This window comes from Petaurus breviceps, unplaced genomic scaffold, assembly GCF_028583685.1.
Source record: "Petaurus breviceps papuanus isolate PSGF00001 unplaced genomic scaffold, PetGlider_PUasm1.0 220, whole genome shotgun sequence".
NCBI lineage: Eukaryota > Metazoa > Chordata > Mammalia > Diprotodontia > Petauridae > Petaurus > Petaurus breviceps.
This window is the reverse complement of record NW_027185876.1, coordinates 15023019-15034727: the sequence shown is the minus strand read 5'-3', so window position 1 is coordinate 15034727 and position 11709 is coordinate 15023019. Positions and strand designations below refer to the sequence as shown.

The 11709-nt window shown below is 38.1% G+C and overlaps 1 protein-coding gene and 1 long non-coding RNA gene across 7 annotated transcripts in view; one reads left to right on the top strand and one right to left on the bottom strand.

Annotated features, from left to right (window-relative positions):
- DDR2 (discoidin domain receptor tyrosine kinase 2) overlaps positions 1–11709 on the bottom strand; it is a 264822-nt gene that overhangs the window by 206685 nt on the left and 46428 nt on the right. The window contains exon 1 of one of the 6 annotated variants that reach the window (XM_069094665.1): positions 1806–1945. The exons of 4 other annotated variants lie outside the window; for them this stretch is intronic. The gene's annotated coding sequence lies outside the window, so the exon portion shown is untranslated. Of the gene's footprint in view, positions 1–1805; positions 1946–11709 lie in introns of those variants that run through there. One more of the 6 variants, XM_069094666.1, reaches the window with a different exon arrangement.
- Positions 1843–11709, top strand: part of LOC138166207 (uncharacterized) — a 34966-nt gene continuing 25099 nt past the window's right edge. Inside the window, exon 1 of the long non-coding RNA XR_011169567.1 lies at positions 1843–1985. This is a non-coding gene — a long non-coding RNA (uncharacterized lncRNA). The remainder of the gene's footprint in view (positions 1986–11709) is intronic.

Here is an 11709-nt window from a genome sequence, read left to right as displayed (position 1 = left end):
CACACACACACACACACACACACACACACACACACACACACACACACCCCACCACCACCACCACCCCAAAGGAAGGTCATGTGGTTGAGTAGATCAAGCATTAAGTGCAAAAACCTGAGTTTGAATCCTGGACTCTGCTGAGCACTAACTGTGTGACCCTAATATCTAAGGCAAGTACCACCACATCACTGACCCTCAATTTCCTCATCTATGAAATGGGACTAATAATGCTTGAACAATTGCCTTTTGGTTTGTTTGGTTTTTTGTTTTTTTACTTTTTTTTTTGGAGGGAAAAGGTTAGGCGATTGGGGTTAAGTGACTTGCCCATGGTCACAAGGCTAGCTTTTTGTGTTGTGTCTGAGGCCGCATTTGAACTCAGGTTCTCCTGATTCCAGGGCCAGTGCTCTATTCACTGCTCCACCTAGCTGCCCTAGAGGACAATGTTTTGTAAATTGCCAAAAGCTATATAAATGTGAACTCCTGCAATTCAAACATCCATTCGTTACAGTTATTTTTTTATTATGTACTATTTCCATCAGCTCAGTACTAGGCACTGTGAGAGAGACAAAAAGAACTAAAGGATATGGTCCCTGCCATCAAAGAACTTACAGCCTAGTTGAATGAACAAGAAAATTCTTCATTCATGAAGAACTAATTGTACACATTGTAGGATCATCTAATTTCTTTCGTCTGCCCTCCCAACTGTGTGCTACAAAAGTTCAAAGAAGATGGAAATCAATGTGTGCTAGAGGAATCAACCCCCTAGATATGAGGCAGGCCCAAACCAAAGGGGCACAAAATTGTCTAGTCTAGGTCTAGATCACCCTGAATCATGGGACTCCTAAATAGCTGAAACTTCCCTAGAAAAACAGAAATTAGATCAGCTCCAAGTCAGATATGATGGATTCCCCAGCTCAATTAAGTGAAGTTCTAAATTTACTAAGGAATAACAATAATAACAACAATGATAATAATAATATTTATATAACACTTTAAGGTTTGCAAAATGTTCTACATATCTTATCTCATTGTTTCCTTATAATAACAGCCCTGAGGTAGGTGCTATTATACTATTTTATAGATGAGGAAATTGAGGCTGGAAAAGCATAGATGACTAGCCCTAAGACAGGATTCAAACTCAGATCAATGTACTATTTGATACAGCCTCTCCAAAGGGTCATAGGAATCATCCCAGCTCCCAGCAAGAGGGTCACATCTCCACAGGTCTCTTAAAGCTCCTAAGACTACCCCAATCTAGACTTCTAGCAGAAAGACTAGTCTAGAGCCAATGAAAGAGCCTAAAGATTGGGAGATAGGAGAGGGAAAGAAAAGAAGGAAGGAGGGGAAGTATTCACAAAGACAAATTATTTTCACTATTACTTTTCCAATTCCAACAGATCCACCACCTTCCCATTAGATGTCTGTGTTATATACCCTTCCCTCCCACATCACATACACCAGGAAAAATTGGTGGAAATGGGAAGGGTATGAGCATCACAAGATTTAAAGTTGGAAGAGACAGCCATAAGAGGCTAAAAAGAACCTTTGAGGACATCTAGCCCAATATCTATGTTTCATGATAGGAAGTCCAGAAGATTTAAATGACTTGCCTGAAGTCACTTAAGTGGCAAGATTGACTCTAGACCTCAGGATCTCTGACTCCAACAGTCACACTCTTTCTAGAAAACCAGTTTGAAATGAGAATGGGATTAACTCTGAAAAGGCTCAGGTGCCACATCTGTGACCACAGCTGGAGAGCTTTCAGATCAGGTAGGAAACTGAGGACAAGAACAACCTACACTTACATTAAGAAGTGAAGAACATTCTCCGTAGGGTCTTGATGGAGCCTCAGTGACTGGATAGACCAGACGGGCTGCTCTCCTTTTCACTCTCTTTCTTTCTTACTCCCAATGGAGAAGACACTGGCTTCCTTACTTCCGGACACAACCTCGAGCACTTCCTAGGGCACAGACTTTGGCCCTTTTGTAGGTCTCCCTTGGGAGAGAAAAGGAAATCATTTTTTTAAAAAAGCCTTTTTTATTCTACATTTGCTATGGATGTGGGATATCTCTGTAGATCATGACCCAATGCAAGTACCTTAAGATACACAGAGAGGACCCTCAGAAAATACATTAGGTTAGATAACACTCCTCCAAATGTTAGGAGGGAGGCTGAAAGATATTTAATTTGCCCCAAAGATTTATGGGATTAAATGCGCTTTTAAGAAGCTAGAATGAAGAAAAAGCAGCAACCAGAAATTCCCTGAACTCCCTGAAATTCTAGCTGACAACCGGGCATCCATCTACTCTCATTTGTGAAGGTTATTGTATAGGGAAAGGTAGATAATAATAGCAACTTTCACTTTTATGTTACTTCAGCGTATACAAAGCACTTTCCTCATAGCACCCCTGTGAGATAAAGGATGTATGTATTCTTTCCCCTATTTTGTAAGAGAAGAAACTGAAGCTTACAGAAATGGGGATTTGCCCAATGCTACAAGGTAATATGTGTTTAAGCCAAGATGGAGGGGCAATAGTTAGTCCCTTTAGTAAAGTGGCAAACCTTAGTAAATCAGGCTTTACCAAAAATTTTCACATTGAAAATAAGTTTCTCACTAGATGTTTTGTAGTAGTATTTTTAGTAGAACTCAAGAAGTCCTTTCATTTCAAACTCCATGGAAAGGCGGAGAAGCTGCATGAGATAGAGGAGATTGTTTTATAGTGAAGATGAAAATGATTTCTTTTATTTTCTGAATGAATGAAGTTAATTAAGTCCTTCATAGACTGAGGGAAGGATAACATGTCTGCATATACTGTTATCAACCAAGTTCCAATAAAATCCCTGTGTATACACTCTCCTCAACTTCCCCTCCCCCAAAAAAGGTCTACAAGTTATAGACCCTTCCTAGGGTATGGGAGCATTTAATAATGAATGGCACCACAAACCTTCCTACCCACCAAATCAAAGCTACTCACCTAAAAAGAGGCATAAATTGTAGCTAAGGCATCCTATCCAATTATATCTTGGCAAGGATACATTCCACAAAGATGATCAGGATGCCATAAGTAATGACGAATAAGTAGAATTCAGAAAAACACAAGAAGATGTATGAATTGAGGCAGAATGAGGAAAGGAATATGCACAACGGTTATCATGATATATATGAAAAGAACACCAAAATGAAGTCAAAGATGACATAATCATAGTGACCAATTTTAATCCCACAGAAGAGAGAAGGAAATGTACCTCCCTCCTTCCACTGGAGAGGATGGGACATGATACAGATTATGGCAATTTCTGTTCAATGCAGTCAATATACTGATGGGTTTTGCTTTATTATTTTTTTTAGTTACAAAGAAAGGCTGGGGGAAAGAGGGAGCATGTTTACATTGCAGACACAACCTTGGTGTAAAAACAAAAGACATTAATAAAACTAATAAAATAAACTAATAAAAATAAGAAGAGAATACATTATGCCAATAACTTAATCTGTACATTATCCTCCAAGCACCTATTTTTTATCTATAAAATGAAGGAATTGGTTGAAGGGAGCTAGATCACCTCCAAAGTCACTTCCTATTTGCATCAATGGGAAATTTATTCTTCAGTTGAATTTCTGAATATCTTCTAGAAAATGATGGGACTAGGTGACATCCCAAGTATTCATTTTGGAATCCCAAGTCCCTCAGCCCCAGTTCCCTCAGCAGAATGGCTCCCATCAGATCATGTGCTCACCACTCATAGGCTAGGAGAGAATCCTAGTCCCAGAATAAATGGATTTTCATACTGGTAAAAATTAATTGCTCAACTGAAAACATTTTGAAATCTAACTGACCTTGGTGAAAACTAAGACTGTGGTTAGATAAGTTCAGTTTCTTATTGATATGGATGAGGAGAGGGAATAGGAGGGAAGGAGTTTGTTCAGGGTACAGTTATGTACCCATCAGTCATTTTTAATTATCTAATTTTTAACCATCACAAGCCTAGACTTTGAAATCAGGAAACATGAAGATAAATCCAAATTCTGATACTATCTATATGAGAGAAGCCATTTATCCATTCTGAACCCCAGTTTCCTCATCACTATAATCAGGAGATTATAAATGATTTCTAAGGTCCCTTTCAGCTGCGAAGTGGATGATCATAGACTTCCTAACAAGCCCTGCCTACTAATTTACATTCATTATCTTGTTTGATCTTTAAAACAGCCCTGTGAATTAAGCAGCCCCACTACTAACAGCCTTGAATAGAGCTTGGTCTTCTGGTATGAAGTCACTGCTATAAAGGTCTCTTTGGTGAGTGAGTAGAGCTAGGATAAATGCTGAAACATCCTTTGATCATAATTTAAGGACCCATGAGGTCAGCAAGAACTAACAAAGGGAAAAAAAAACTCCTGGTCCTGATGAATCCACATGAAAATTCTATCAAACTTTTAAAATACAATTAGTACTTATATTACAAAAATCATTCTCAAAAATTGAAAAAGAAAGCATTCTACTAGTATCCTTTTATGAGGCAAATGTAGTCTTAATACGTAAAGTAGAGAAGGATAAAACACAGAAGGAAAACTGTAGACCAATGTCATTAATTAATATCACTTCAAAATTTTAAACAATATCCTTTTTAAAAGACTACAGGGATTCATCCAGGAAATCATTCATTACAATCAATTAGGATTTATACCAGCAATGGATAGATGATTCAACACTATATCAACTATATATCAATATAATTAATCATATTTTTTAAAACATGCAAAACTATGTAGGATTATATTTTAATATCTGTAGAAAAAGTCTTTGGCAAAATAAAACATTCAGTTATACTAAAAACCTAACAAAGTATAGACAGAATGGGACAAAAAGCATCTATTTTAAAAAAGCATCTTATGCAACAGGGATACATTAGAACATTTTCCAGTAAATAAAAGAGTAAGAGTACCACTCTCCCCACTATTATTTGACATAATTCTAGAAATGCTAGTGATAGCAGTAAGTCATGAGAAAGAAATTAAAAGCATAGAGGGGCAGAGTCAAAATGGCAGACTACAGCCAACGATGTAGCCAAACTCTCCCAATGTTTTCCTTCAAATAACTTTAAAATAGTGCCTTAAATATAACGATGGAGTGGCAGAATCAACAAAATGTCAGAGTGAGACATTTTTCCAGTCTGTGACAACTTAGGGAATGAGCAGGAACAGTCTGTGATGCTGGGATGGGGGCTGGTTCAGAGTGCATACGGAAGCACCTTCTTAGGAGGCCTTGAAAATCGTTGCAACAGAGGCAGCAGCAGCCCAGAGACAGTAAGGGGATCAGACAACTGGTGAAAAAGAGATTACAGGGACCCTTTAATGGCATTGGGTAAAGCTGGTGCTGATTGGCAACTCCATTGTCCATACACAGTTCAGAGGAGTGCTTGTGGGCAGATCATAAGGGGAGACAGGGGTGCTGGTCACAATTCCAGGGCTAAAAAGAGCACTAATGCTTGCAGCCAAAAGGGAGCAGGGACCCTTCCTGGGTAGAGACCAGAGCATAGAGAGGGAGAACAGTGACCACACCTCTCCCTGAATCATACAACCTTAGAAACACTGAAAATTTGTAAACACTGCCTCCCCCCCCTCCCGCCCCCAAACTAGCTGTGAAAACAGTGGCACAAAAAAACCTAAAGCTTCGGATAGTGCTTCTCCACCCTCAGATTAGTAGAACTTAACTTCAACATAAAGTTCAAAGTCAAGAAATAGGTTGGGAAAATGAACAAACAATAAAAAAAGAACTTGAATATGAAAAGCTAATACAATGGCAGGGAAGACCAAGTCACAAACTCAGAGGAGGACAACAATGTAAAAACAGCTACAACCAAAGGCTCAAATAAAAATATTAATTGGACACAAGTCCAACAAGAATTCCTGGAAGCATTAAAGAAAGAAATAAGAATAGAAGTGGGAAAAATGAAAAAAATAAATGAGAGTGATGCAAGAAAATATAAAAAGAAAATTAACAGCTTGGTAAAAGAGGCACAAAAAAATACTGACAAAAATAACACCTCAAAAATAGAATAGGCCAAATGGGAAAAGAGGTTTAAAAAATTAATTGAAGAAAAGAACTCTTTAAAAAGTAGAATTGGCCAAATTGGGGGGGGGGCCAGGGGGAAGATACAAAACTCACTGAAGAAAATAATTCCTTTAAAAATTAGATTTTGCATCAATTGGGGAATGGCTAAACAAGTTGTGGTATATGAATGTAATGGAATACTATTGTGCTAAAAGAAATGAGGAGGAGACTTCATAATAACCTGGAGAGATATATACACTGATGCTGAGTGAGGAGAGCAAAATCAGGAGAACTTTGTAACCAATTACAGACACATCCTATGTGTGAAGACTAACTTTGACAGACTGGGCTCCTCTCAGCAATACAAGGTTAGAAGACAACTACAAAAGACTGATGATGGGGGTGGAGCCAAGATGGCGGAATAAAAGCAGGAAATTCCATGAGAACCCCCATAACCACCTCCAGTACCTGTAAAATATGACTCTAAACAAATTTTAGAGCTATGGAACCCACCAAGTGACAGAGAGAAACAAATCTGGCACTGAAGGCAGCCTGGCAGGCTAACAGAAAGTGTCTATCTCACTGAGCTGGGAGCTGAGGACAGTCCTGGAGAACCATGAGGTTCCAGCCCAGGGTAGCCTCAACCAGAGGGTAGCCAGAGAAGACTTCAGGAGAGTGAATCACCAGCAGCTGTGGTGGTTTCCACACTTCTCAACCCAAAACACCAAAGAGAAAGTAAAAAGTCAGTAGAGAACTCTGTTGGAACCTGGTGACCTAAGAGCGTGGTCTGGCCCCTGCCCCCAGGGCAAGAGGTGGTGGAGGCCTGGCAGTTACAGCTGCTGTCACATGACTGCCTCCAGAGCTCCTGGCCTGCAGATAGTAGGGGGACCAAGTGACCATTCAGAGGTGTTATGGGAATGGGAATCTGAAGATCTTCCCTGCCCCTTGGCCCTTTGACAGACTTAAATGACTCTGAGAACCTTCCCTGATTTGAAAATATACTCTGCTCCCAATAGGCTGAATGTGGTCACATGGAGCCTGTGGCAGGAGGCTTGCCTTTCAGGAACACCCACACCTTGTTACTTTGGGATTGGGCGGTAAGTCAATAGGGTTGTGACACTCTCTGATGCAGGAGAAGGCTATGTATACCCTGATGTGAGGTTTTGCTTTGGAGCTCACTATGAGAAGAGTTGTATGATTTGACCAGATGAGACTCTGGGCAGCCTTTGAGCCCCTGGCTTTGAAATCCCAGATGTTGGTGTTTCCCTCTCTGGAAACTGAGTAGATATGGATGTAATGTCCAGACAGTTGGAAGCCCTGTCTGCTGATCTGTTTCTCTGTCTGTATTTTTTGTCTGCTTGTAACTTCTATTTGCATTCTCTGAAGTTCAGGGTGCTGACATTTTCCCCCTGAACTAGGTAAATGATATATGTTTTATTAAAGCAAAATTGTTAACCCATTTTGAGTTGCAGATCTAAGAATCTGTGCTGGCAGCCATCCTGGGTATGCTAGGATGCTTGGTGCTACAAGAGGGTAATCACTCTTGCTTCATTCTGTTTGGATCTGGGTTGCTGTCTTGGGCAGTGGTCCTGGAGTAAGGAACACCAGTATGCCAGTGTGGTGTCTGTAGAGATGGTGCCCTCCTCAGACCTCTGACAACATCTGCAAAAACCCTAGCAATTTGGGACAAAGCTGTCTCCATTCTGGAAGCAGAGTTCTACCATGGCAAAGAGCTCAAAAGTCAAGGAATTGGCTGGCAAGATGAACAAGCAGATGAAGCACAATCAGACCATAGAATTCTTCTTTGGGGACAAAAGAAAGCAAAGCATGGAGTGGGAGGAAGACAATGAAGTCAGAACTCCTGCATCAAAAGCTTCCAAGAAAAATATGAGCTAGTTACAGGTCATGGAGGAGCTCAAAAAGGATTTTGAAAATCAAGTAAGAGAAGTGGAGGAAAAATTGGGAATAGAAATGAGAATGATGCAAGAAAATCATGAAAAGCAAGTATAAAACCTGACTTAAGAAAATTACACCTTAAAAAATAGAGTGATTAAAATGGGAAAAGAGGCCCAAAAAGCCAGTGAGGAGAAGAATGCCTTAAAAAGTCAAATTTTCCAGATGGAAAAGGAATTTCAAAAACTCACTGAAGAAAATAATTCCTTCAAAATTTGATTAGAGCAAATGGAAGCTAATGACTTTATGAGACAGCAAGATACTATAAAACAGATCCAAAAAAATGAAAAATAGAAGGCAATGTGAAATATCTCATTGGAAAAACCATTGACCTGGAAAATAGATCCAGGAGAGATAATTTAAAAATTATTGGACTACCTGAAAGCCATGATCATAAAAAGAGCCTAGAAATCATGCATCAAGAAATTCTCAAGGAAAACTGCCCTGATATTCTAGAACCAGAGGGCAAAATAGAAATTGAAAGAATTCACCAATCACCTCTTGAAAAAGATCCCAAAAAGAAAACTCCTAGGAATATTATAGCCAAATTCCAGAGTTCCCAGGTCAAGGAGAAAATATTACACACAGCCAGGAAGAAAAAATTTAAGTATTGTGAAAACACAATCAGGATAACACAAGATCTAGCAGCTTCTACACTAAGGAATCGAAGAGCTTGGAATAGGATATTCCAGAGGTCAAAGGAGGTGGTATTAAAACCAAGAATCACCTACCCAGCAAAACTGAGTATAATGTTTCAGGGGGAAAATATTGTCATTCAATGAAAAAGAGGACTTTCAAACATTATTGATGAAAAAACAGAGCTGAACAGAAAATTGGATTTTCAAATACAAGAAGCAAGAGAAGCGTGAGAGGGTAAACGGGAAAAAGAAATCATAAGGAACTTATTAAAGTTGAACTATTTACATTCCTATATGGAAAAAACAATAATTGTAACTTATGAGACTTTTTTCAGTATGTGGATAGTTGAAGTGAATAGATAGATAGATAGATAGATAGATAGATAGATAGGTAGGTAGGTAGGTAGATAGATAGATATCTTTATATAGGGGGGTGTATGTGTGTATAAATACATATGCGAGTGTGTGTATATATGTGTACATGTACACATAGACAGAGGGCACAGGATTAGTTGAATAGGAAGGTATGATATCTAAAAAATAAAATTAAAAGGTAAGAGAGGAATATAATGAAAGAAGGAGATAGGGAGAAATAGAATAGGGTAAATTATCTTATATAAAAGAGGCAAGAGAAAACTGTTACAATGGAAGGGAAGAACAGGAAGGCAAAAGGGAATGGGACAACCTTACACTCATTGAATTTGGCTTAAAGAGGGAATAATATACACACACAATTGGGTATCTTACCCTACAGGAAAGTAGTGGGTAAGGGGATAAGAGTGGGGATGATAAAAGGGAGGGCAGAATGGGGGGGGGGGGGGTAGTTAGAAGCACACACTTTTGAGAAGGGACAGGGTCAAAGGAGAAAATAGAATAAGTTGGGGGTGGAATAGGCTGGAGGGAAATATAGTTAGTCTTTCACAATATATCAACTACTAAGTAGGGGTAGGTAATAAGGGAAGAAGTGAAAGAATCTGGAAATCAAAGTTTAAAAAAATGTTTTAAAAAATTGGGGGAGGGGGTTACATGCAACTGGGAAATAAGATGTACAGTCACTGGGTATAGAAATCCATCTTGCCCTACTAGAAAGTCAGAAGGTGGATGGGGGAAGATTTAAGAGAGAGCAGATTGGGGGAAAGGACATTAAGTAGGATTGCTATTTTTGGGATGGTGGGTGAGGGAAAGACAGGGAGAAATTTTGTAACTCAAAATCTTGTGGAAATGAATGTTGAAAATGAAAACTAAAAATATATAAAATAAAATAAATAATATTTTAAATTTTTTTTTAAAAATTCATGATGGAAAGGGAGATCCACATCCAGAGAAAGAACTACAGAGTCTGAATGCAAATTGATGCAAACTACTTGCTCTCTCTCTTTTTTTGTTTTGTTTTGTTTCTTTTTTCTCATTGTTCACTCCATTGGTTATAATCCTTTAACACTTGATTAATGTTTAATGCAAAGGTATTTGCAGATCCTGTATTTGATTGCATGTCTCCTCAGTGGGGGAGAGGGAAGAAGAGGGAGGGGGAGAAAATTTGAAACTCAAGTGATTGTGGAACTGAATGTTGTAAACTAAAAGTAAATAAATTATTTTTTAAAAAACAGATTTTGGCAAATAGAAGCTAATGACTCCATGAGACATCAAGGAACAATAAAAAAAAGTCAAAAGAATGAAAAAAATAGAATTAAGATGTGAAATATCAGAAAAACAACTGGCTTGGAAAATGGATCAAGGAGAGATAATTTAAGAATTACTGAACTACCTAAAAGGCATGATCAAAAAAAGGAAACTAGACATCATATTTCAAGAAATTATCAAGGAAACTGCCTTGATATCTTAGATCTAGAGGACAAAATAGAAACAGAAAGAATGCACTGATCATCTCCTGAAAGAGATCACAAGATGGAAACTTCCAGGAGCACTATAGTCAAATTCCAGAACTCCCATGTCAAGGAGAAAATATTGCAAGCAGCCAGAAAGAAAGAGTTCAAATATCATAGCACCATAGTCAGAATCACACATGATTTAGTAATTTCCATATTAAAGGAGCAGAGGGTTTGGAATATTATATTCCAGAAACAAAGGACCTAGGATTACAACAAAGAATCACTTACACAGCAAAACTGAGTATAATGCTTCAGGAGGAAAATGAACAGTTAGAAAAAGAGTGCTTTAAAGCAATAGATATCAAAATATAGAAATAGTACTAAATATAGGTAAAGAAGAAATAAAATTATACATATTTGCTGATATGATTGTATACTTAGAATATCCTAGTGAATCAGAAAAGATGTTAAGACCTTTAAAAAATTCAGCAAAGTTGTAGGCTATAAAATAAACCCTCAAAACCAATTAAATTTATATATAATAATAGCTAGGTATAAGAAGAAATAATAGAAAGAAAAATTTCATTCCAAATAACTACAGTGTATAATGTATCTGGGGATTAATCTACCACAGCATACAAAAGATTTTCATAGATTCGATTGATAACAAAAGTGGTTTTTTTTTTTTTGCTTTTTGGAGGGCAATTGGAGTTAAGTGACTTGCCCAAGGTCACACAGCTAGTTTTTGTGTTAAGTGTCTGAGGCCAGACTTAAACTCAGGTCCTCCTGACTCCAGGGCTGGTGCTCTATTCACTGCACCACCTAACCGCCCCTACAAAAATGTTTCTTAAAGAAATACAGAAAATTTTAATGTCTAAGAAATATTCAGTGCTCATTACTAGACTGGACAATGATAATCATAATGATAATATTATGCCAGTCAAGTTACTAAGGGTATGCTTTGTAAAACTTGATAAGATAATAACAAAATTCATTCAGAAAAACAAAAAATCTAGAATATGGAGGGAAATTATGAAAAGAGGTAGGAACAAAGAGGAAATAGCACTTCCAGACATTAAACTACATCATAAAGCAAAAGTCATTAAAACCATCTAAAAACAGGTGGGGGGTGAGAGCGGGAGAGAGAGAGACAGAGAGAGAGACAGAGAGAGAGAGAGACAGACAGAGAGAGAGAGAGAGAGAGAGAGACAGACAGACAGAGAGAGAGAGAGAGAGAGA